The sequence below is a fragment of the Zea mays genome, chromosome 1, assembly GCF_902167145.1.
Source record: "Zea mays cultivar B73 chromosome 1, Zm-B73-REFERENCE-NAM-5.0, whole genome shotgun sequence".
Lineage (NCBI taxonomy): Eukaryota > Viridiplantae > Streptophyta > Magnoliopsida > Poales > Poaceae > Zea > Zea mays.
Genome location: NC_050096.1, coordinates 199,206,104 through 199,227,498, shown reverse-complemented (window position 1 = coordinate 199,227,498; position 21,395 = coordinate 199,206,104). Strand labels below are relative to the sequence as shown.

Here is a 21,395-nt window from a genome sequence, read left to right as displayed (position 1 = left end):
GTACATTCTGACCGACCTTGCCCGAGTTGATCTCTCCTTTTGATCTAGCACCTTGACGGGGTACTCTTGGTAGGACAAGTCTGATTCTATCTCAATGTCTGGTTCTGGTAGCACTTCCGTGGGTAGACGAACACATCTCCGCAGCTGAGATACATGGAACACATTATGAACTGCTGACATGTGAGGTGGCAATTCCAATTGGTAGGCTACGGGTCCACAACTTGCCTTGATCTCATAGGGTCCAATGTAGCGAGGAGCTAACTTGCCCTTGATCCCGAATCTCTGGACACCCTTGGTGGGTGATACCTTAAGATAGACATGATCTCCCACCTCAAACTGTAGAGGCTTCCGCCTCTTATCATGATAGCTCCTTTGCCTGGCCTGAGCAGCTTCCAAGTTCTTGGTAATAACCCTGACCTTTGCCTCTGCCTCGAGTACCAAGTCTGGCCCAAAAATTTCCCTTTCTCCTGCTTGAGACCAATTTAGTGGGGTCCTACACCTTCTCCCATATAAGGCTTCAAACGGTGCCATCTTCAGACTGGACTGATAGCTGTTATTGTAAGAAAACTCTGCCAAAGACAGACACTTGTCCCAATCCTTTCCATAATGTAGTGCACATGCTCGCAACATGTCTTCCAAAATCTGATTCACCCTTTCTGTCTGGCCATCTGTTTGAGGGTGGTATGCTGAGCTTCGGATGATATGGGTCCCGAGTGACTCTTGCAGCTTCTCCCAAAAGCGTGCCACGAACAGTGCTCCTCTGTCAGATATAATGGTCTTTGGGATACCATGCAATCTTACTATCTGATCAACATAAATTTCAGCGTACTTCTCTGTCTTGTGGGTGGTGTGCACTGGCAAGAAATGAGCAGTCTTGGTCAACCTGTCCACAATAACCCAAATAGAATCATGGTGCCTGGAGGTATTGGGTAATCCCACTATGAAGTCCATGCAAATGTCCTCCCATTTCCAAGATGGTATGGGAAGGGGTTGCAAAGGGCCTGCTGCCTTCAAGTGACTAGCTTTAATTCTCTGGCAGGTGTCACACTCGGATATATACTTGGCAATTTCCCTTTTCATTCTAGTCCACCAATATAGAGATCTGAGATCATGGTACATCTTGTTGCTACCAGGGTGCATGGAGAATTTGGAAAGGTGAGCTTCATCCAGTATCTTCTTTCTGAGCTCAGGGTCCTTGGGAACAACCAATCGATCTCCAAACCATAGAATCCCCTTGCTGTCCTATCGGAAACACTTGTATTTTTCTGCCTTTTGCTTGATCATACTTTTGATAACCTGAACACCCTTATCCTCAACCTGTGCCCTGACTATCTGTTCTTGCAACGTGGGCTCCACCGAGATATAGCTTAGGTCACCCGAAGAAACAACTTCCAGGTTCAATCTGCACAGCTCATCACACAGGGTGGTAACTCCCACATCCATGCTCACACAATTGCACTGGGCCTTTCTGCTCAAAGCATCTGCCACAACATTGGCCTTACCTGGGTGGTAATGCACCTCCAAATCATAGTCCTTGATTAACTCCAACCATCTCCTTTGCCTCATGTTCAGATCTGCCTGAGTGAAGATGTATTTGAGACTCTTGTGATCAGTATAGATGTTACAGTGAGCTCCCATCAAGTAGTGTCTCCATATCTTAAGAGCATGCACCACAGCTGCCAATTCTAGATCATGTGTAGGGTAGTTCTGCTCATGGGGCCTGAGTGCTCGGGAAGCATAAGCAATCACTCTGTTCTCTTGCATCAAGACACATCCCAATCCGGTACCAGAAGCATCACAATAAACTTCAAATGGCTTGGTGTTGTCAGGTTGGGCCAGCACTGGGGCTGTTGTCAAATGCTGCCTCAAGGCATGAAAGGCGTCTTCACACTTTTGGCTCCACTCAAATTTGACTCCCTTCTTTAACAGTTCAGTCATTGGCTTGGCAATTCTGGAGAAATCCGGAATAAATCATCGATAATACCCTGCCAATCCCAGAAAACTCCGAATCTGCTTCACTGTAGTCGGGGGTTTCCAATCCATCACCTCCTGCACCTTCTCAGGATCAACGGATATCCCATCCTGGGAAATTGTGTGACCCAAGAATTTAATCTCCCTCAGCCAGAACTCACATTTAGACAACTTAGCATAAAGATGATGATCGCGCAGCCGCTGAAGCACGATGTGCAGGTGCTCAGTATGTTCATCTTCATTCTTGGAATAGACCAGAATATCATCAATGAAAACGACCACGAACTTATCCAATTCTAGCATAAACACTGAGTTCATCAGGTACATAAAATAAGCTGGGGCATTGGTCAGCCCAAAAGACATCACCAGAAACTCATACAGTCCATATCTGGTAGAGAAAGCCGTCTTGGGAATGTCACTGGCATGGATCTTGATCTGATGGTAACCTAAGCGAAGGTCTATCTTGGAGAATACCTTGACTCCTACCAACTGATCAAACAGAACATCAATACGGGGCAGTGGGTATTTGTTCTTGATAGTCACCGCATTAAGAGGGCGGTAGTCAACACACATCCTCAAACTCTCGTCCTTTTTCTTCACAAATAATGCTGGACATCCCCATGGTGAAGTGCTTGGACGAATAAACCCCTTGTCCAATAATTCTTGTAATTGCTTCTTCAATTCTGCCAATTCCGCGGGAGGCATCCTATAGGGTCTCTTGGAGATAGGAGCAGTCCCGGGTTGCAATTCGATGGCGAACTCAATATCTCGGTCAGGTGGCATCCCTGGCAATTCCTCCGGAAAAACATCCGGGTAGTCACGGACCACTGGGATCTTTTCCACCAGGGACTCTATCATAACGAAGGCACAAGAACGGGTACATCCCTGATCGGGCAAATATAATGTAGTTTCACCACAGGTTGGTGAGTGCACCTCAATGGCCCTAGCTGCAATATCAATAACTGCTTGATGCCTGGTTAACCAGTCAGTTCCCAATATAATATCCACGCTATCCAAACCCAAAATGAGGAGGGTGGTTTTAATTATTAGACTACCCAACTTTATGGGCACGTGTCTATTGATTTGATAGGTGGCAACCCTGCCTCCTGGTGTTGAAATTGTAATGCCCCCATCGGTGTGGTGAAAGGGCAACTGGCACTTGGCACTAAACTTGGCACTGATAAAACTATGTGATGCACCAGAATCAAATAGAATAATAGCAGGATAATTCAAAACTGTAAAGATACCAGTCATGACGGGTGCTCCCTCTGGAATATCATCCATGGTGGTGAAGTTCAGCCTGCCCTGCCTCACTTGCACCTTCTGTCTCTTGCCTTGGTTCTGATTGACATTTTGCCCCTGCCTCTGCTGGTTCCTGGGGCAATTATTGGCATAATGCCCAGTGTTGCCACATGTGAAGCATCTGTTGTCATTTGCCTGGCGGTACTGCTGCTGCTGCTGATTGCCCCTCTGAGCTAGAAATTGGGTGCGGTTGGGTGCCTGCTGCTGCTGCGGTCGGATCACCCATCGCCCTTGCTGCTGCTGGGGTCCCCTGCCCTGGGTGTCGGACACAATCCTGAAGCGCTGTGGCTGAGCTGGGGGTCCTGCCACAGGGGTCTTCCTCTTCTTCTCTGCCTGTCTAGCTGTAATGCAGTCCTCTTGGGAGATAGCCATGTTGACCAACTCATTGTAACTGTTGGCCCTGACGGTGTTGAGACGGTCACGGAGCTTAGTGCTGAGCCCCCTCCTGAACCTGTCTCTCTTCTTCTCATCTGTATCTGCATGATACCCAGCATACTGGCACAAGTCATTAAAGGCCTGGGCATACTGCAACACTGTCCTGTTGCCCTGAGTGAGTGCCAAAAACTCATTGAGCTTTCTGTCCATGATCCCGGCTGGTATATGGTGTCCTCTAAAAGCTGCCTTGAACTCCCTCCACTCCACCTCTCGGTCCTCTGGCTGCATAGCAAGAAAATGATCCCACCAAGTCCTTGCAGGTCCGCGAAGCTGCTGGGTGGCGAACCTGACTTTGGTGACCTCTGAGCAAACTCCATGGAGCAGTGGGAATTTGGATTCCACCACTCGCAGCCACACATCTGCGTCAAGTGGGTCCTCCGCCCTTGTGAACAATGGAGGCTGGGTGCTAAGGAATTCCTGGTATGTAGCCGCCGCGGGGTGACGCTGATGGTCTCCACCACCATACTGCTGAGGTGGTGGCTGACGCTGAGCCAGCTGCCTCAGGATCTCATTCTGCTGAGCCATGAGCTCCTGCAGAGTGGGAGGTGGTGGCGGCGGTGGAGGAACGCGCTCGTTCTGGGCACGACGCTGCCTCTCGGCCATCTGAAAAACCACATACATACTTAACACCACAGTTCCAAGTTCACGATTTTATCACGGAGAAAAAGTTAAAACAACATGATAGACTCTGACTTCAATAAAAGGATTTTTAAAAGACACTAATTCTTTCTTCCAAATTTAGACTGATGACAGCATCCAGCAAACAAGCTTTCGAGAGAGTTTAGCACAATTACAACAAATTGTTCCAAAATGACTCAACTCTATCTAGCCTAGTACCCCAAGGGTGCAAAAGCTAAGCTAGCTGCGAGGAGTCCGACTATCCAACTTCTAAGCCTATCCTGAACACCTAGTGAGCGAACGAAGCAACACTCGACTCGGGGGAAGGTGGTCTTCCCGAGCCAGCAGTGTCCACACTGGAGGCAGGCTCATCTCCTCCCTCAATGTCGACGTCCTCGTTGGCCTCTTGGTCCTGGATCTCCTGGTGATGCATGTCCAGGTGCTCGTTAGCCTCAGCGAGCTGCTGCTGAGTGTTAATGAGCTGATCCTCTAGAACCTCGATGGTGTTCTCCCTGGTGCCTACCAGCTCCTCCAACTCCTGAATATCAGTGGATAGCTGCTCCACCTGCAAGTCCTTCTCCACCATTTCTTGGGACAAGTCGACCACGAGTTCCTCTCTGTTGTCCAATGTAATCTTTGTTGCCTCCAGCAGTGCCATCAGGTGGGACATTGCCTCACCGCGCATCACCTGCAGACGGTACAGGGCATTCATGCACCGTACAGTCAAGTGCGCGGTCTGTCCTGGGTAGATGGCCCAGATGTCCTTGGCATGTTCCACCCGATCCTTCCACATTGGGTCGTCCTCCCTCTCAGGGGGGAACAAACCAATGGGGTGGGTAGCCAGCTCCAAAGGATGGAATCCGCAGAAAGTAGTCAATCCATGCAGAGCGATCGCCTCGATCGTGTCCTCTGCTCGGTATCCGAAAGACTCGGAGTCCAAAGAGCGCCAGCCTGGCTGCAGGGGATGAGGTTCCAAGGTCATCCTCACTCTACAGCGAGGCACCCGGTGCTTCTCGAACTGCTGCACCGCGTACTGAGGGGGTGTCGTGTATCCGGCCCCCTGAAGTACCTCCCACAGAATGCGGGGAAAGCCCTCTCGTGCAAGTCCGTCAGTGTGGGTCAGTGCATTTCCGTCATCGGAGGATCCGTGGGAAATCATCTGTGTACGGTTAAGCGTAAGTAAAAGAAAAAGAATTATAAAAAGAACAAGGAAAAATAAAACTCAGCCCTTCTCTAGTTAAGTAAAAAGGCACTAGGGGCCTAGTTGGTTGTTATCTTGTTTTTTAAGTCCTTTACTTAGTTATCCATTTGCTTAATTATGAATGCATGCATGCTTGTCCTGAACGACCTCACAACAAGATAAAAGGAATAGGGAGGAACTCCCATCCTGTAAAAATGGCCTGTAGGGCCTAGTTACTTAGCCACCTAGCTACCCTTCTATTGCCCTAAGGCTTCACGTCCTAGGTCTATCCTGCTCGTCCTACTATCTATCCCATATTGTTTCTATCAAATTTTACTTGGAAAATTTGATGGTCTTTACATTTTATTGATTCCTCTGTGGTGGTACAAGCTCCGATACCAGCTGTGGCGGAACTGCCCGAATTATTCCAACTTAAGTGCCTAAGCCCCGCCTTAGAGGCTAGACCACACTTAAATGGGAATAACCCGTCAATCCCTCGGATCTAGTCCGACACGGCCACTGACAGGATCAAGTACCACAATCTCACTCGAAGGTGAGTCACAGAGCAAATACAATAAAGCATAAAACCATACATGCCAGAGTATTTAATTATTACATCACCATCATCATCATCGGAGTTTTTGCAAAAGTAACTATCATTGTTCGAAGTGCAGCGGAATAAAACTAACGGTAATTAAACAGAGAGATGGGGAAGCCTGTCCCATCACTCCTCATGCTCCTCCTCAGCCGAGGCCAGGTCCCACTCGACAGTCCAACCCGGTGGCAAGGTGGACGACCAAGTTATTCCAGCAACCATTTCCTCCAGAGAGCCTGTAAAAAAAATTATGCCACAAGCAAGGCTGAGTATACTAATACTCAGCTAGACTTACCCGGTGTGAGGAGTCTACTCCTCTACCTCTAGACATGCAGCTGTTTGGCTGTGGGGTTTGGTTGCCAAAAGCACTAGCTGAGTTTCTAAATCAAGGTTTTAACTTGGTCAAAATTAAGTGTGACTCTCTTAAGGCTAAAAGTGAACTATCTATTCATACATGATAGCAAGCATTATTAGCAATCAACATCTTATAGCAACTGATCATATTTCCACTTGTTACTCAATGCAGTACAATGGATCAAGCAGTCTCATTAGCTGCGAGAAGCAGACGATTCAAATCGAGTTTTTATCCTTGCAAGGTAAACCTAAACACACGACATGGCGAGGCACTCCGTCCCCACACACATCAACCGTCCCCATCGATTCCCCGTCAGCAGATCAGGGCTCACCGCCTTGGCGTACAATGCCTCACTGACCCCGACTGGCCGTCGTGCAGTGACCGCACTTGTACCCACCATAACCGGAATGGGAGACCTCGTCTCAGGTCGCGTGAGGGGTAAAGTCCACTGCCAGGTTCAATCAGGTACTAGGCTTACCGATTTACCATATTTCTCGGCATGTGCTTAGTACGTTCAAACGCTTGACACAGGTATCCGCACGTTAATCCTTATTCCATTTTCCATCTCGTAAACAACCAATCCCCATGGATTGTTGTCCACCCACTAGTATCATGACAGTGTGAAAGTGGGTACAATCAATTTCCTGATCTCGCGCGAGTGCTAGAAAAATCACTCGTCTTCTACCGAGATCCTAATTAAATAAAGCAACTACTCGACTTGTCATACTAGTATTCATTTCAAAAGGATTTCCTGAGATCATGCAACTAGGGTTTCAAACAATTCCTACACCTAAGTGCACAATCAATCCTACAATCATTAAGTGAAGTAAAATAGCATAAGTAACAGGTTATGCATAAGACCGGGGCTTGCCTTCCAAAGCAGTGGCAGGCAGGTCCTCTGGTGCAGGCTCGGGTGCTGGATCTGGGGCTACCTCCTGAGCAGCTCCTTGCTCCGGCACGAGGATGTACTCTCCGTCAGCAAGATTACAGTCTATCGAAATGCAATGAACATGTATGTCATGATTATGCAGGATTCAATAATATTATGCTAAATAGAACTAGGTTAAGAAGTAACTTAGGGTTTCTTAGTTATGCGGGGCTTCCAGTGGGTTAGGCTTATTACTCTTTAGGCTTGGGTTTTCAGTGAATATAACATAGTGGATTGGTATTGTCTGGATACATTTTAGTGGACAAATTTACAAAGGTTTTAGGATGACATTAATTTACATTATTCATCTTCCTTTCTTTAATTTCCAATTAGGGTTTCTAGTGTAGGTTGAACTACGACAGTGTTTTAATAATTTCCAAAAATTCTGTAAAAATTATAGTAGGTTGTCATTTGCTATTCTAACTTGTTTTAAGAATTTGAGGCTTAAAGTATAAAGGCTAGGCTTTAAACAAAAATAACAATAGTTAGGCAAAATGGGCCACTTTCCACTACACCTCTTAGTTAGGGGTAGGTTCTGTCCTAAAGGTTATTTTTGCTGGCATCCCATAGTAATAATAGGCCTCTGTGCTAAAAATCACAGAAAACTAAGGGGTGGTTATTTAGTTATGATTTTCTTAAGTTTAATGTCAAAAAGGCTCTTTCTACTACATTATTATTTGAAAAATGTCAAACAACAGATTTCATATTTTTCCCAAATTCTCCTTAATAAAACATTAGTTATCCCAAGGGTGGGGGTGTTTTTACCTTGGGGTTATTTTTGTAGAGTTTTTCTAAGTTTCACTTGTTTTATTAAAACAAAAGGGATCCTACTTATTTTATACTAAAACAGGGTATGATATATTTTTCCAGTGAACTATATTGAATAAGTATCCTAACAAAAATAGAGGTACTCTCTGGTTCATTAATTAAATTACATTTTTTATTTTCCTTATCCTTAAGCATATTATAGAATAAGGGGTAAAACTAACTTAATTGAGTGGACAGAGAGGTTTAGCATTTTTATTTGGTTTAGTAGGTAGATACAAACTTCTCAAAATTTTTCTAACCCCAGTCAAATAGTGCAACTAATTTTGGCCCTATTATTTAGCTTTTGGTCAAAACTATAATTAAATCAGAGCTTTAAAGTTTTTTATAGTACATAGGGGGTTTTATATTTTTCTTAAGTAGGTTACATTATTTAGAGTCTGACAAAATTGGTTTGACCAAATTTGGATGATTTAAATAGAAGTTATGCATTTTCAAAGTTTCTGTCCAATTTAAAAACAGATTTAATAAAGGTTTTCTGGAAAAACAGTTTACACCGAGGTCCCTGGGTTTAAACTAAATCCACCTTCGCAAATCTACCCCCACGTCACTATTCCCCTGTGTCTCTGACATTTCACAAAACCCCCTGACCTTCTCTCCCTCTCACCCGCAGTCCTTCCCCTTATGCAAACAGTAACCGCGGGAAAGAAAAGGGTGGCGCGGCTTACCGGCGGCGAGGGAGGTCCGACGAAGGGTGGGGTTGGCTTGGGGAGACTCTGGCGGTCACGTCGAGGTATGGCTTGACGTCGGAGATGGCCGGAATCGCCCGGTTCACGCGTGCAGGCGGGTGTTCTCGTCGGCGGCGAGTGTACCGGCCAAACCACGGCGAACTGGTTCAGTCCGAGGGCATGGTGAGCTTCACGGGGTAACGTAGCGACCGTGTGCACAAGGAATCGAAGGATGGTGGAGTGGTTTACCCGGTCCACGTACTCCGGCGGGGTTGAGAGCTCCGGCGAGCGTGGACTGGCCTCTCCGGCGAAGCAAACTCCGATTCCTCGCTCGGGGAGCCTCACGGAGGTGTGCACAGTCTTCTCTGAGGGCTGGACGGAGTTGGGAATGGCTCCACTGGCCGGTCTACGGTGGCAGAGGGATTGGGCGGCCGCGGACTCGCTGCGCACGGGCAAACGGCGACGAGCCAGACTCCGGTGAGGTTTGAGGGTGCGCGAAAGGGTACAATCTAAGTCTGGGAGGGTTTTATAAGCGCGGGCGCGGGCCAAGGCGCTGGCTTGGCTCGGGCGCGGCGCTGGGCATGCGGGGGCGCGCGTGAGCGTGCTCTGGCGCGGGCAGAAGGCGTCGAACACGTGGAGGTGTGTTTCTTCCATTGTTCAAACGTCTCCAGAGATCGCAAACGTGCGAATCTTGCCATGAATCCGGCGCAGACCTCTTCCTGGCACCTAGGGCTATCTCACATGTGTGAGTTCCAATGGAGGATACGCCCTAGATCAGGAGATAGACGGGTGCCAAATCTGGCTTGTCTCACTGCCCATATTGCGACAAAACTGATGTCAAGAGCTGTCAAACGTCCGAGTCTCGGCTTCCACTTTTTCCAGGGGGTGCCTCAAGTGGTATACCACATTTTTGGTATAGAACCCAAGTGGTTTTGGCGCCATCTTCAAAGTGAACACGGTTGAACTTTAACTTAGGGTTAGAATTTGACTTAGAGGGAAATAGAGAGCTCTAGCTCTCTCTCCACTTGGAGATTTGAATTGGGGTTTCTCCAGGGGTCTTTTTGCACTATTTCCCTCCCCTAATTGATGGTTACTAGGTTAGTTAAGGTTTGGGTAAAATTTACTCATGCTTTGCACACTTGCTCACTCTCTTTCCCTTCTTACCTAGGGTTTTGGGAGATAGGGTTTAGGAGAGGTCTAGGGTTCTTCTCCCCTCTTATCCAAGGTAGTAAGTGTGCAAGGATTAGAGTAATGCTTCTTATGTCATTGGCAACTTTATTAGCACTTGATCTCCAAGTTCTTATGTGTTGCCCTAAGCCTTTACCCCTTGTGATCACAGCTTCTAGTGCCAAGGTGGGCTCTAGCCAAGGTAACACCTGGGGTGTTACAGCCGCAAGGCATCCCATGACCCTCTGTACTCCTTTTAAGTCCTTGATGGGCCCCATGTTGGTGATGGCCGCGATTTTCTCCAGGTTGGCCTCGATGCCCTGCTCGGAGACGATGAACCTCAGGAGCATGCCTCAGGGGACTCCGAAGACACACTTCTTGGGATTGAGTTTTACGCCTTTCGCCTTAAGACACTTGAATGTCGTTTCAAGGTCGGAGAGGAGGTCAGAGGCTTTCCTCGTCTTGACTACGATATCATCGACGTAAGCCTCGACCATTCGACCAATGTGTTCTCCGAACACGTGGTTCATGCACCTTTGGTATGTCGCACCCGCATTCCTCAAACCGAATGGCATAGTAATGTAGCAGTACATGCCAAAAGGTGTGATGAAAGAAGTCGCGAGCTGGTCGGACTCTTTAATCCTGATTTGGTGATACCCTGAGTAGGCATCGAGGAACGACAGGGTTTCGCACCCAGCAGTAGAATCCACGATTTGATCGATGCGAGGCAGAGGGTAGGGAACTTTCGGACATGCTTTGTTTAGACCAGTGTAGTCTACGCACATCCGCCATTTCCTGCCTTTCTTTCTCACAAGCACAGGGTTGGCTAGCCATTTGGGATGGAATACCTCTTTGATGAACCCGTAGCCATCAGCTTGTGGATCTCCTCGCCTATGGCTCTGCGCTTCTCTTCGTCGAATCGGCGCAGAGGCTGCTTCACGGGGTCGGGCTCCAGCTCGGATATCCAGCGAGTGCTCGGCGACATCCCTCGGTATGCCAGGCATGTCCGAGGGACTCCACGCAAAAACCTCGGCGTTCGCGCGGAGAAAGTCGACGAGCACTGCTTCCTATTTGGGGTCGAGCTCAGAGCCGATCCGGACTTGCTTGGAGGCATCGTTACTGGGTCGAGAGGGACAGACTTAACCTCCTCAGCTGGCTCGAAGTTGCCGGTGTGGCGCTTCGCATCTAGCGCCTCCTTGGAGAGGCTCTCCAGGTCGGCGATGAGGGCCTCGGATTCGGCGAGGGCCTCGGCGTACTCCACGCACTCCACGTCGCATTCGTACGCGTGTCGGTACGTGGAGCCGATGGTGATGACCCCGTTGGGGCCCAGCATCTTGAGCTTGAGGTAGGTGTAGTTGGGGACGACCATGAACTTGGCGTAGCATGGTCTCCCCAGCACTGCGTGGTAGGTTCCTCGGAACCCAACCACCTCGAACGTGAGGGTTTCCTTTCGGAAGTTGTAGGGAGTCCCGAAGCAGACGAGCAGATCGAGTTGCCCAAGGGGTTGGACGCGTTTACCGGGGATGATCCCATGAAAGGGTGCCGCACCGGCCCGGATCGAGGACAGATCGATCTGCAGGAGCCCGAGGGTCTCGGCGTAGATGATGTTGAGGTTGCTGCCTCCGTCCCTGAGGACCTTGGTAAGCCTGACATTGCCGATGACGGGGTCGACAACGAGCGGGTACTCCCCCGGGCTCGGCACGCGGTTGGGGTGGTCGCCCTGGTCGAAGGTGATGGGCTTATCGGACCAGTCTAGATAGACTAGCGCCGCCACCTTCACCGAGCAGATCTCCCGACGCTCTTGCTTGCGGTGCCGAGCCGAGGCGTTCGCCACTTGCCCACCGTACATCATGAAGCAGTCGTGGACCTCGGGGAATTCCTCTGCCTTGTGATCCTCCTTCTTGTCGTTGTTGTGGGCTCTGCCACCTTCCGCCGGGGGCCCGACCTTGTGGAAGTAGCGCCGAAGCATAACGCACTCCTCAAGGGTGTGCTTGACGGGACCCTGATGATAGGGGCACGACTCCTTGAGCATCTTGTCGAACAGGTTGGCGCCTCCGGGAGGCTTCCGAGGGTTCCTGTGCTCGGCGGCGGCGACAAGGTCTGCGTCGGCGGCGTCGCGTTTCGCTTGCGACTTCTTCTTGCCCTTCTTCTTGGTGCCGCGCTGAGCGGACGCCTCGGGGACGTCTTCCGGCTGGCGCGCCTAAGGCTGCTTGTCCTTCCGAAAGATGGCCTCGACCGCCTCCTGACCAGAGGCGAACTTGGTGGCAATGTCCATCAGCTCGCTCGCCCTGGTGGGAGTCTTGCGACCCAACTTGCTCACCAGGTCGCGGCAAGTGGCGCCGGCGAGGAACGCGCCGATGACATCCGAGTCAGTGATGTTGGGCAGCTCGGTGCGCTGCTTCGAAAATCGCCGGATGTAGTCCCGCAGGGATTCTCCCGGCTGCTGGCGGCAGCTTCGGAGATCCCAGGAGTTCCCAGGGCGCACGTATGTGCCCTGGAAGTTGCCGGCGAAGGCTTTGACCAGGTTGTCCCAGTTGGAGATCTGCGCAGGAGGCAGATGCTCCAGCCAGGCTCGGGCGGCGTCGGAGAGGAACAGGGGAAGGTTGCGGATGATGAGGTTGTCGTCGTCCGTTCCACCTAGCTGGCAGGCCAGCCGGTAGTCCGCGAGCCACTGTTCCGGCCTTGTCTCCCCCGAGTACTTGGTGATGGTAGTCGGGGTTTGGAACCGGGTCGAGAATGGCGCCCGTCGTACGGCCCGGCTGAAAGCTTGCAGACCGGGTGGTTCGGGCGAGGGGCTCCGATCCTCCCCGCTGTCGTAGCGTCCCCCACGCCTGGGGTGGTAGCCTCGGCGCACCTTCTCGTCGAGGTGGGCTCGACGGTCGCGGCGGCGGTGCTCGTTGCCGAGGCGACCCGGGGCCGCAGGCGCTGTGTTCCGCGTGCGCCCGGTGTGGACCGAGGCTTCCCGCATGAATCGGGAAGTCGTGGCGCGATGCTCCGGGGGATATCCCTGCCTTCGGGAGGCAGAGCTTTCGGCTCGTCGGACCGCGACAACTTCCAGGTGATTCTTGAGCTCTCCCTGGATACGCCGCCCCTCGGTGGTGGATGGTTCCGGCATCGCTCGGAGTAGTATTGCTGCTGCAGCCAGGTTCTAGCCGACCCCACTGGAAGCCGGGGGCAGCCTTGCCCTGGCATCGTCGGCGATGCGGTGCTGGACGTCCTGGGCCAGATGACGCGCTTCTCCGGCCGGTGCTCGGCCTGCCCACTCCTGCCCAATATTTTGTCGGAGCTGCACAAGTTGTCCTGCTTCCTCGTCGAGCCTGGCCTGCATCTCGCGGATTTGCTCGAGCTGTGCGTCCTGACCCCCCGCAGGGACTGGGACCACAGCTAGCTTCCGAAGGATGTCAACGCGAGGCGTAGGCCTAGGGGGATCTCCGTCCTCCGGCATACCAAGGTGGTTGCCTTCGTCGAGACCCCCTAGATCGACGTGGAAACATTCGTGACTTGGGCCACAGTCCTCGTCGTCAAGGCTGTGTCCATCATCAGAGCAATCGAAGAGGCAGTAGTCACATGCGGTCATGAAGTCCCGCATGGCACTGGGGTCACCGAGCCCGGAGAAATCCCAACCATAGTCGGGCTCGTCATCTTCCTCGGAACCCGGGGGCCCGTAGGTCGAGACGGCCGTCAGCCGGTCCCAGGTTGACCACATATGATACCCCAGAAGGTTCGGATATGCCTTTATGAAAGCATCCACTGAAGCGGGGTCGCTTGGTGGGTCGAAGCTGAATCTAAAAGGCACAGGATGAAAAACGGACGATACCTCTTGATCGACGGATGGTGATGAAGTCGCGTCAGGGACGGACTGCACCGTCATCTCAGGTACGAGGCTAACGCCCAGCAAGTCCTTCGCGAGCGTGCTGGCATCGTCCGTCTGCTTGGGGTTGGCGTGTTGCGGGGAAACAACGCTCGTCTTCGTCTCAGACGCGAGGTCAACGCCCGACGTGTCCCCCGTTGGGGCGCCTGCGCCGTCGACTCGCTCGACAGCCGACGAGGTGCCGCCTCCTGCTTGGCCATGCCCGCCGCGCCTCCTCCTCCGTCGGCGGGGAAGGTGACGGGATAGACCCGGATGTTGCTCTTCCGCCACGCAGGGAAGACATCATCGATTCCGCCGCCGGCGGGCGGGCTGACGGCCGCCATTGTCGTTGTCGCGCGGCGGAGGAAGGAGTATCATGTCCTAGCTGCCGTCGAGGGACATGAACTCAAGACTCCCGAAATGGAGCAGCGTCCCGGGCTGGAGAGGTTGCTGGAGACTACCCATCTGGAGCTTGACGGGAAGCTGTTCGTCAACACGCAGCAGTCCCCTACCTGGCGCGCCAACTGTCGGCGTTTCGACCCCGGGGGGTCCCTGGATCGACGAGTAAATTGTCGCTGCGTGTCCCAGCCCAGATGGGTCGGCGCGAGACAGAACACAAGGGGGAAAACAGTAAGGGGAAACCGCAGCCTCGTGTTGTCCTGCGCCCAGGGCGGATGCGCTTGCAGTAGGGGGTTACAAGCGTTCGCGAGGGAGAGAGAGAGAGAGCGAGAGCCTTGTGCGTCGACCCGTTCTCCCGCGCGGCCACCTTCTCGTACGAGGGCCCTAGACCTTCCTTTTATAGATGTAATGAGAGGGTCCAGGTGTACAACAGGGAGCATAGCAATGTGCTAACGTGTCTAGCAGGGAGGAGCCAGAGTCCTATGTACATGCCGACGTGGCTGTTGGAGAGGTGTTGCTGCCCTATTCATGTGATGTCGTGGCCGTCGGAGGAGCGCTTGAGCCCTATGGAAGCACAGCTGTCGGGGCTGTCGGATCCTTGCTGACGTCTCCTTGCTTCCGTAAGGGGCTGAGAACCGCCGTCGTGATGGAGCACGCGGGGTGCCATCATTACTTGTTTTACCGGGGCGAGCAAGATGGGACGCCGGTCTTGTTCCCCGTAGCCTGAGCTAGCTAGGGGTAGGGTAATGATGGCCCCCCTGTGACGTGGTCGGTCCGAGCCCGAGGTCGGGCGAGGCGGTGACTCCTCCGAGGTCGAGGCTGAGTCCGAGCCCTAGGGTCGGGCGAGGCGGAGACCGTCTTCCGAAGTCGAGGTTGAGTCCGAGCCCTAGGGTCGGGCGAGGCGGAGACCGTCTTCCGAAGTCGAGGTTGAGTCCGAGCCCTGGGGTCGGGTGAGGCGGAGCTTCCTATGGCGCCTGAGGCTGGACTTGGCTGCTATCAGCCTCACCCTGGCGGGTGGCACAACAGTCGGAGCAGGGCAGGCGATGCTGTTTTCTTGTCAGGTCGGTCAGTGGAGCGGCGAAGTGACTGCGGTCACTTCGGCCCTATCGACTGAGGAGCGCGCGTCAGGATAAGTTGTCAGACGATCCTTGCATTGAATGCTCCTGCGATACGGTCGGTTGGCATGGCGATCTGGCCAAGGTTGCTTCTCCGCGAAGCCTGCCCGAGCTAGGCCTCGGGCGAGTCGAAGGTGCGCCCGTTGCTTGAGGAGACCCTCGGGCGAGACGTGAATCCTCCTGGGTCGGCTATCTTTGCCCGAGGCTGAGCTCGGGCGAGGCGAGATCGTGTCCCTTGAGTGGATAGAGCCTTGACCTAAATTACGCCCATCAGGCCTTTGCAGCTTTGTGCTGATGGGGGTTACCAGCTGAGATTAGGAGTCTTGGGGGTACCCCTAATTATGGTCCCCGACAAGTAAGGATCCTATCATCGACCGGTATACCTTTTGATCTACGGATTTACCACCCGTGTCGAGGTCGAGATGCCCATTGGTTCCCATGGGTGTCTTGATGGGCTTGGCATCCTTCATTCCAAACTTGGTAAGTATGTCTTTTATATACTTTGTTTGGCTGATGAAGGTGCCCTCTTGGAATTGCTTGACTTGAAATCCTAGAAAATACTTCAACTCCCCCATCATAGACATCTCGAATTTTTGAATCATAATCCTACTAAACTCTTCACAAGTAGATTTGTTAGTAGACCCAAATATGATATCATCAACATAAATTTGGCATACAAACAAATCTTTTGTAACGGTTTTAGTAAAGAGAGTAGGATCGACTTTACCGACTCTGAAACCATTAGTGATTAGAAAGTCTCATAGGCATTCATACCATGCTCTTGGTGCTTGCTTAAGCCCATAGAGCACCTTTGAGAGCTTATAAACATGGTTAGGGTACTCACTATCTTCAAAGCCAGGAGGTTGCTCAACATAGACCTCTTCCTTGATTGGTCCATTGAGGAAGGCACTTTTCACGTCCATTTGGTAAAGCTTAAAGCCATGGTAAGTAGCATAGGCAAGTAATATGCGAATTGACTCAAGCCTAGCTATGGGTGCATAGGTTTCACCAAAATCCAAACCTTCGAATTGTGAATAACCCTTGGCCATAAGTCGGGCTTTGTTCCTTGTCACCACACCATGCTCATCTTGCTTGTTGCGGAATACCCACTTGGTTCCTACAACATTTTGGTTAGGACGTGGAACTAAATGCCATACCTCATTCCATGTGAAGTTGTTGAGCTCCTCTTGCATTGCCAACACCTAATCCGAATCTCTTACTGCATCCTCTACCCTGTATGGCTCAATGAAGGAAACAAAAGAGTAATGTTCACAAAAATGAGCGACTCGAGATCGAGTGGTTACCCCCTTATGAATATCGCCGAGGATGGAGTTCACGGGGTGATCTCTTTGAATCGCTTGGTGGACTCTTGGGTGTGGCGGTCTTTGACCCTGTACTTCTTGATCATCTTCCTTGTCTTGATCAACTTCATCTCCCCCTTGATCATTGTCCTCCTCTTGAGGTGGCTCATCCTATTGATCTTCATCTTCATTGTCTTGAGCCTGATCTTCATCTTGAGTTGGTGGAGATGCTTGCATGGAAGATGATGGTTGATCCTGTGCATGAGTGGGCTCTTCGGATTCCTTAAGATATACATCCCTAATGAACATGTTCCTTAGCGCGACGCACGGAGCCTCTTCATCATCTAGCTCATCAAGATCAACTTGCTCCACTTGGGAGCCATTAGTTTCATCAAACACAATGTCACAAGAAACCTCAACTAATCTAGTGGATTTGTTGAAGACTCTATATGCCCTTGTGTTTGAGTCATATCCTAGTAAAAAGCCTTCTACAACCTTAGGAGCAAATTTAGATTTTCTACCTCTTTTAACAAGAATAAAACATTTGCTACCAAAGACTCTAAAATATGAAACATTGGGCTTTTTACCGGTGAGGAGTTCATATGACGTCTTCTTGAGGATTCGGTGAAGGTAGAGCCGGTTGATAGAGTAGCAGGCAGTGTTAATCGCCTCAGCCCAAAACTGGTCTGGAGTCTTGTATTCATCAAGCATGGTCCTTGCCATGTCCAATAGAGTTCTATTCTTTCTCTCCACTACAACATTTTGTTGAGGTGTGTAGGGAGAAGACAACTCATGCTTGATGCCCTCTTCCTCAAGAAAGCCTTCAATTTGAGAGTTATTGAACTCCATCCCGTTGTTGCTTCTTATCTTCTTGATCCTTAATCCGAACTCATTTTGAGCTCGTCTCAAGAATCCTTTTGAGGTCTCTTGGGTCTAAGATTTTTCCTATAAAAAGAATACCCAAGTGAAGCAAGAATAATCATCCACAATTACAAGACAGTACTTACTCCCGTCGATGCTTATGTAAGCTATCGGGCCGAATAGATCCATGTGGAGTAACTCCAGTGGCATGTCGGTCGTCATGATGTTCTTGTGTGGATGGTGGGAGCCAACTTGCTTTCCTGCTTGACATGCGCTACAAACTCTGTCTTTCTCAAAATGAACATTTGTTAGTCCCAAAATGTGTTCTCCCTTTAGAAGCTTGTGAAGATTCTTCATTCCAACATGGGCTAGTCGGTGATGCCAGAGCCAACCCATATTAGTCTTAGCAATTAAGCAAGTATCGAGTTCAGCTCTATTAAAATCAACTAAGTATAGCTGACCCTCTAATACTCCCTTAAATGCTACTAAATCATCACTTCTTCTAAAGACAGTAACACCTACATATGTAAAAAGACAGTTGTAACCTATTTTGCATAATTGAGATACAGAAAGCAAATTGTAATCTAAAGAATCTACAAGAAAAACATTGGAAATAGAATGGTCAGGTGATATTGCAATTTTACCAAGTCCTTTGACCAAACCTTGATTTCCATCCCCGAATGTGATAGCTCGTTGGGGATCTTCGTTTTTCTCGTAGGAGGAGAACATCATTTTCTCCCCTGTCATGTGGTTTGTGCATCCGCTATCAATAATCCAACTTGAGCCCTCGGATGAATAAACCGACAAAACAATTTAGGCCTTGTTCTTACGTACCCAAAAGGTCTAGGGTCCTTTCACATTAGAAACAAGCACCTTGGGTACCCAAACACAAGTCTTGTAGCCCTTGTGTTTGCCCAAAATATATTTGGCAACGATTTTGCCTGATTTGTTAGTAAGCACATAGGAAGCATCAAAAGTCTTAAATGAAACATTATGATCATTTGATGCAATAGGAGTTTTCTTTTTAGGCAATTTAACATGGGTTGATTGCCTAGAGCTAGAAGCCTCATTCTTGTACATAAAAGCATGGTGAGAAACAGATTGAGACTTCTTAGCATGAATTCTCCTAATCTTATGTTGTCACACCCGGTTTTAGAAGGCAAACTGAATGCGAACCATGTACGTGCCAGGATCAGCAATTCACGTACACAACAGTTACATAACTGGACATCATCACACAGTGCTCAAATAATGACATAAAAGGGTAATAATAGTCGATTACATCATATGTCTGAGACATCCACATAGTCTTTAACAATAATCAAAGTGCGAAAATGAAATGTAGATACACGTGGCCTTCACAGGCAGCCGACTAGGGGTTGCCGCTAACACACGCCTAAAACTCATCGTAATCTTGGAACTCCTAGAAGTCTTCCTCCACGGCTTCATCTTCTCCTAAGCAGTGGTTGCAACGCGGACAACCTCGGGAAGGGGGGGTTGGTGTGTAGAGCAAGGGTGAGTACACATCAATATACTCAGAAAATTTCCTGTTTGGCTGTAGTGGACAAGCTTTATGTGGGGATAAGTCAAGCAGTTGCTTTTAGTTAGTCAGATTATTATTACTAGTAGAGAGAGCCACGTTTTAGTATTAACCCAAGTTGTTAACCCAAAAGTACCCTTTCCAAACGGAAAGAATACCACTTACCATTACCATAGTTAATACCAAAACCACCATTCTCATCACCACCTGTAATCCGAACATCTCTGATCAAGTATCACTAATCAATGGAGCTCCCTTGGCCACTCATAACTGCGAGCATGACTGATATATCAGTTTTCATAACACTCTGGAGAGGTTGCGCACTTTACCCACAAGTCGTGATTCCCTTTCTGCCCGGAGATCATGATTCTCCATTGATCACTACCAAGGTGACCCAGTAGGGTATCACTACGTAGCCTTTACAAAGATTCCCCGGGGCTGTAGCCGCCCGTTAGGTTTCCTAAATGCACCGCACTCCTTCCCAAGGGGCGAACCAACCTTGGCAGAGCGAGCCGCATACACCGAGCCCCATTAATGACACGACGGTGAAGCGAACTACACCCCGGTTCCTCTAATTATTCAGCTAAGGGCGTCCCATTCCACCCTCATGGTTGCACTGTTTTCCCGGGTGGTCATCCAACGAACAGGTCCTTACGGAGAGGCACTCGAGAAACCGCTTGAGTCCCCTTAAATACCACAAGTATATCATCAAAATAAAGAAGGAAAATAGTGTATCATTGATAAATCTCATCATGTTCATTGATTAATATGAAGCACTAGCATGAAGCTCAACCAGAATAATCCAACCCAAATAGGTAAGCAATGACATGGATAACAAACACTAGTCAATCCTTAGGTATAAACTGTGTAAATGCGGAAAGTGAATTAAGGAATATATAGGACATAAGTGGGTCAAGGGACACTTGCCTCCACCAACCAGCTGCTGCTCAGGGTCTTCTCCTGCGAGTTCTTCTGACTCCGTGACCAGACCGTTCTCTATGCGTGTGCAAACATGCATTCACATCTTAAATCAGCAAAGGAACAGTACACCATATAAGGAAACAAATCAGTTAAACATGCACATGACATAGAGTTCGCGCTTACGATCACGCAAAACTAGTGTTAGCGGAATGGCACACGACGACGCGTGAGACCACACGTGTTACGTAAAAGAAGTTTCAGCTTGACAACATAGTCATATCTTATCAAGTTAAAACACGAGAGGTGACCTAACTACACATAAACTAGTCTTTATTAAATTACTTATTGAATGAGTAAGTAATTACATGACTTGTGAAAGCATGTGTTAGAGCATGTCAGGTTAATGTTGTGAACGTACTAGTGGCATTCTTACTATATATAAAAGAACTAAATCATCTACGTTATCCATCGACGTTCTATTTGCAAGACATAAATTACGTCAAGTCGATAATAATATTCATAACAAGAACAACGCCAGTCGAGCTAGCCGCATACACTGCGCAAGCTCTAGCGCGCAAGGTCGCACTGACCGGGGCCAGGGACACCGCGAGCTGGCCACGCAGCGCGCACAGCGAACGAGTCGCACGCGCCGCGATCGAGCCGCGGGAAGGCTGCGTCGGGCACGTCGGGCGCAGGCAGTGGGGCCGCATCGGGGACCGACCGCACCGTGCCAGGGCCAAGTCGCTACAGACGCGCACGCCGTGCGCGAGGGCCGTGAGCCGCACGCTAGGTGAGCGCCATGGCCGCGTGCACGCCGGGGCAGCAGGGGTCCGCCGCGCGGGGAGGGCCGCCGTGCCGGGGCAGGGGCGCGAGTGCCTTGGCCGTGCCGAGGAGCCAGGCCGCGCCATGCGGGCTCAGCGGACCGCGCCGGGGGCACGCGCGTAGGGCGAGCCACGCCGAGGCGACACGCTCGCCACGCCGAGGGCCGAGCACGAGGGAGGGAGAGGGGCTCGGGGTAGGGGAGGGCGCGCCGCGCGCCGCATTATGGCCGGGGAGGGGGGGTCGGGCACGCCGCGGGGAGGGGACCACCGAGCCGGGGGAAGAAAGGGGCGAGGAAGGGAGGAAGAAGAGGAGCCGGGGCTCACCACGGGAGGAGCGAAGGAGGTGCAGGCGGACGGCGTCGAGGGTGGCTCCGATCGACGTGGGTGAGGTGGATGAGGGAGGGGAAAGGAACGTGCGTTGGGGGTAGAATGAAAGGGGCGGTTGGGGCTTACAGGTGGGGTCCACTAGGGCGGTGGCGGCTGCTGTAACCGCTTGTGCGCCATGCGCGGGGAACGAGGGGAGGGTTGGGCGCTGGGGCGGCT

General features: G+C 50.6%; 1 pseudogene; it reads right to left on the bottom strand.

Moving 5' to 3' along the window:
- LOC109941916 (uncharacterized) overlaps positions 1-20,939 on the bottom strand; it is a 30,934-nt pseudogene extending 9,995 nt beyond the window's left edge.
- Positions 20,940-21,395: the final 456 nt, after the last annotated feature.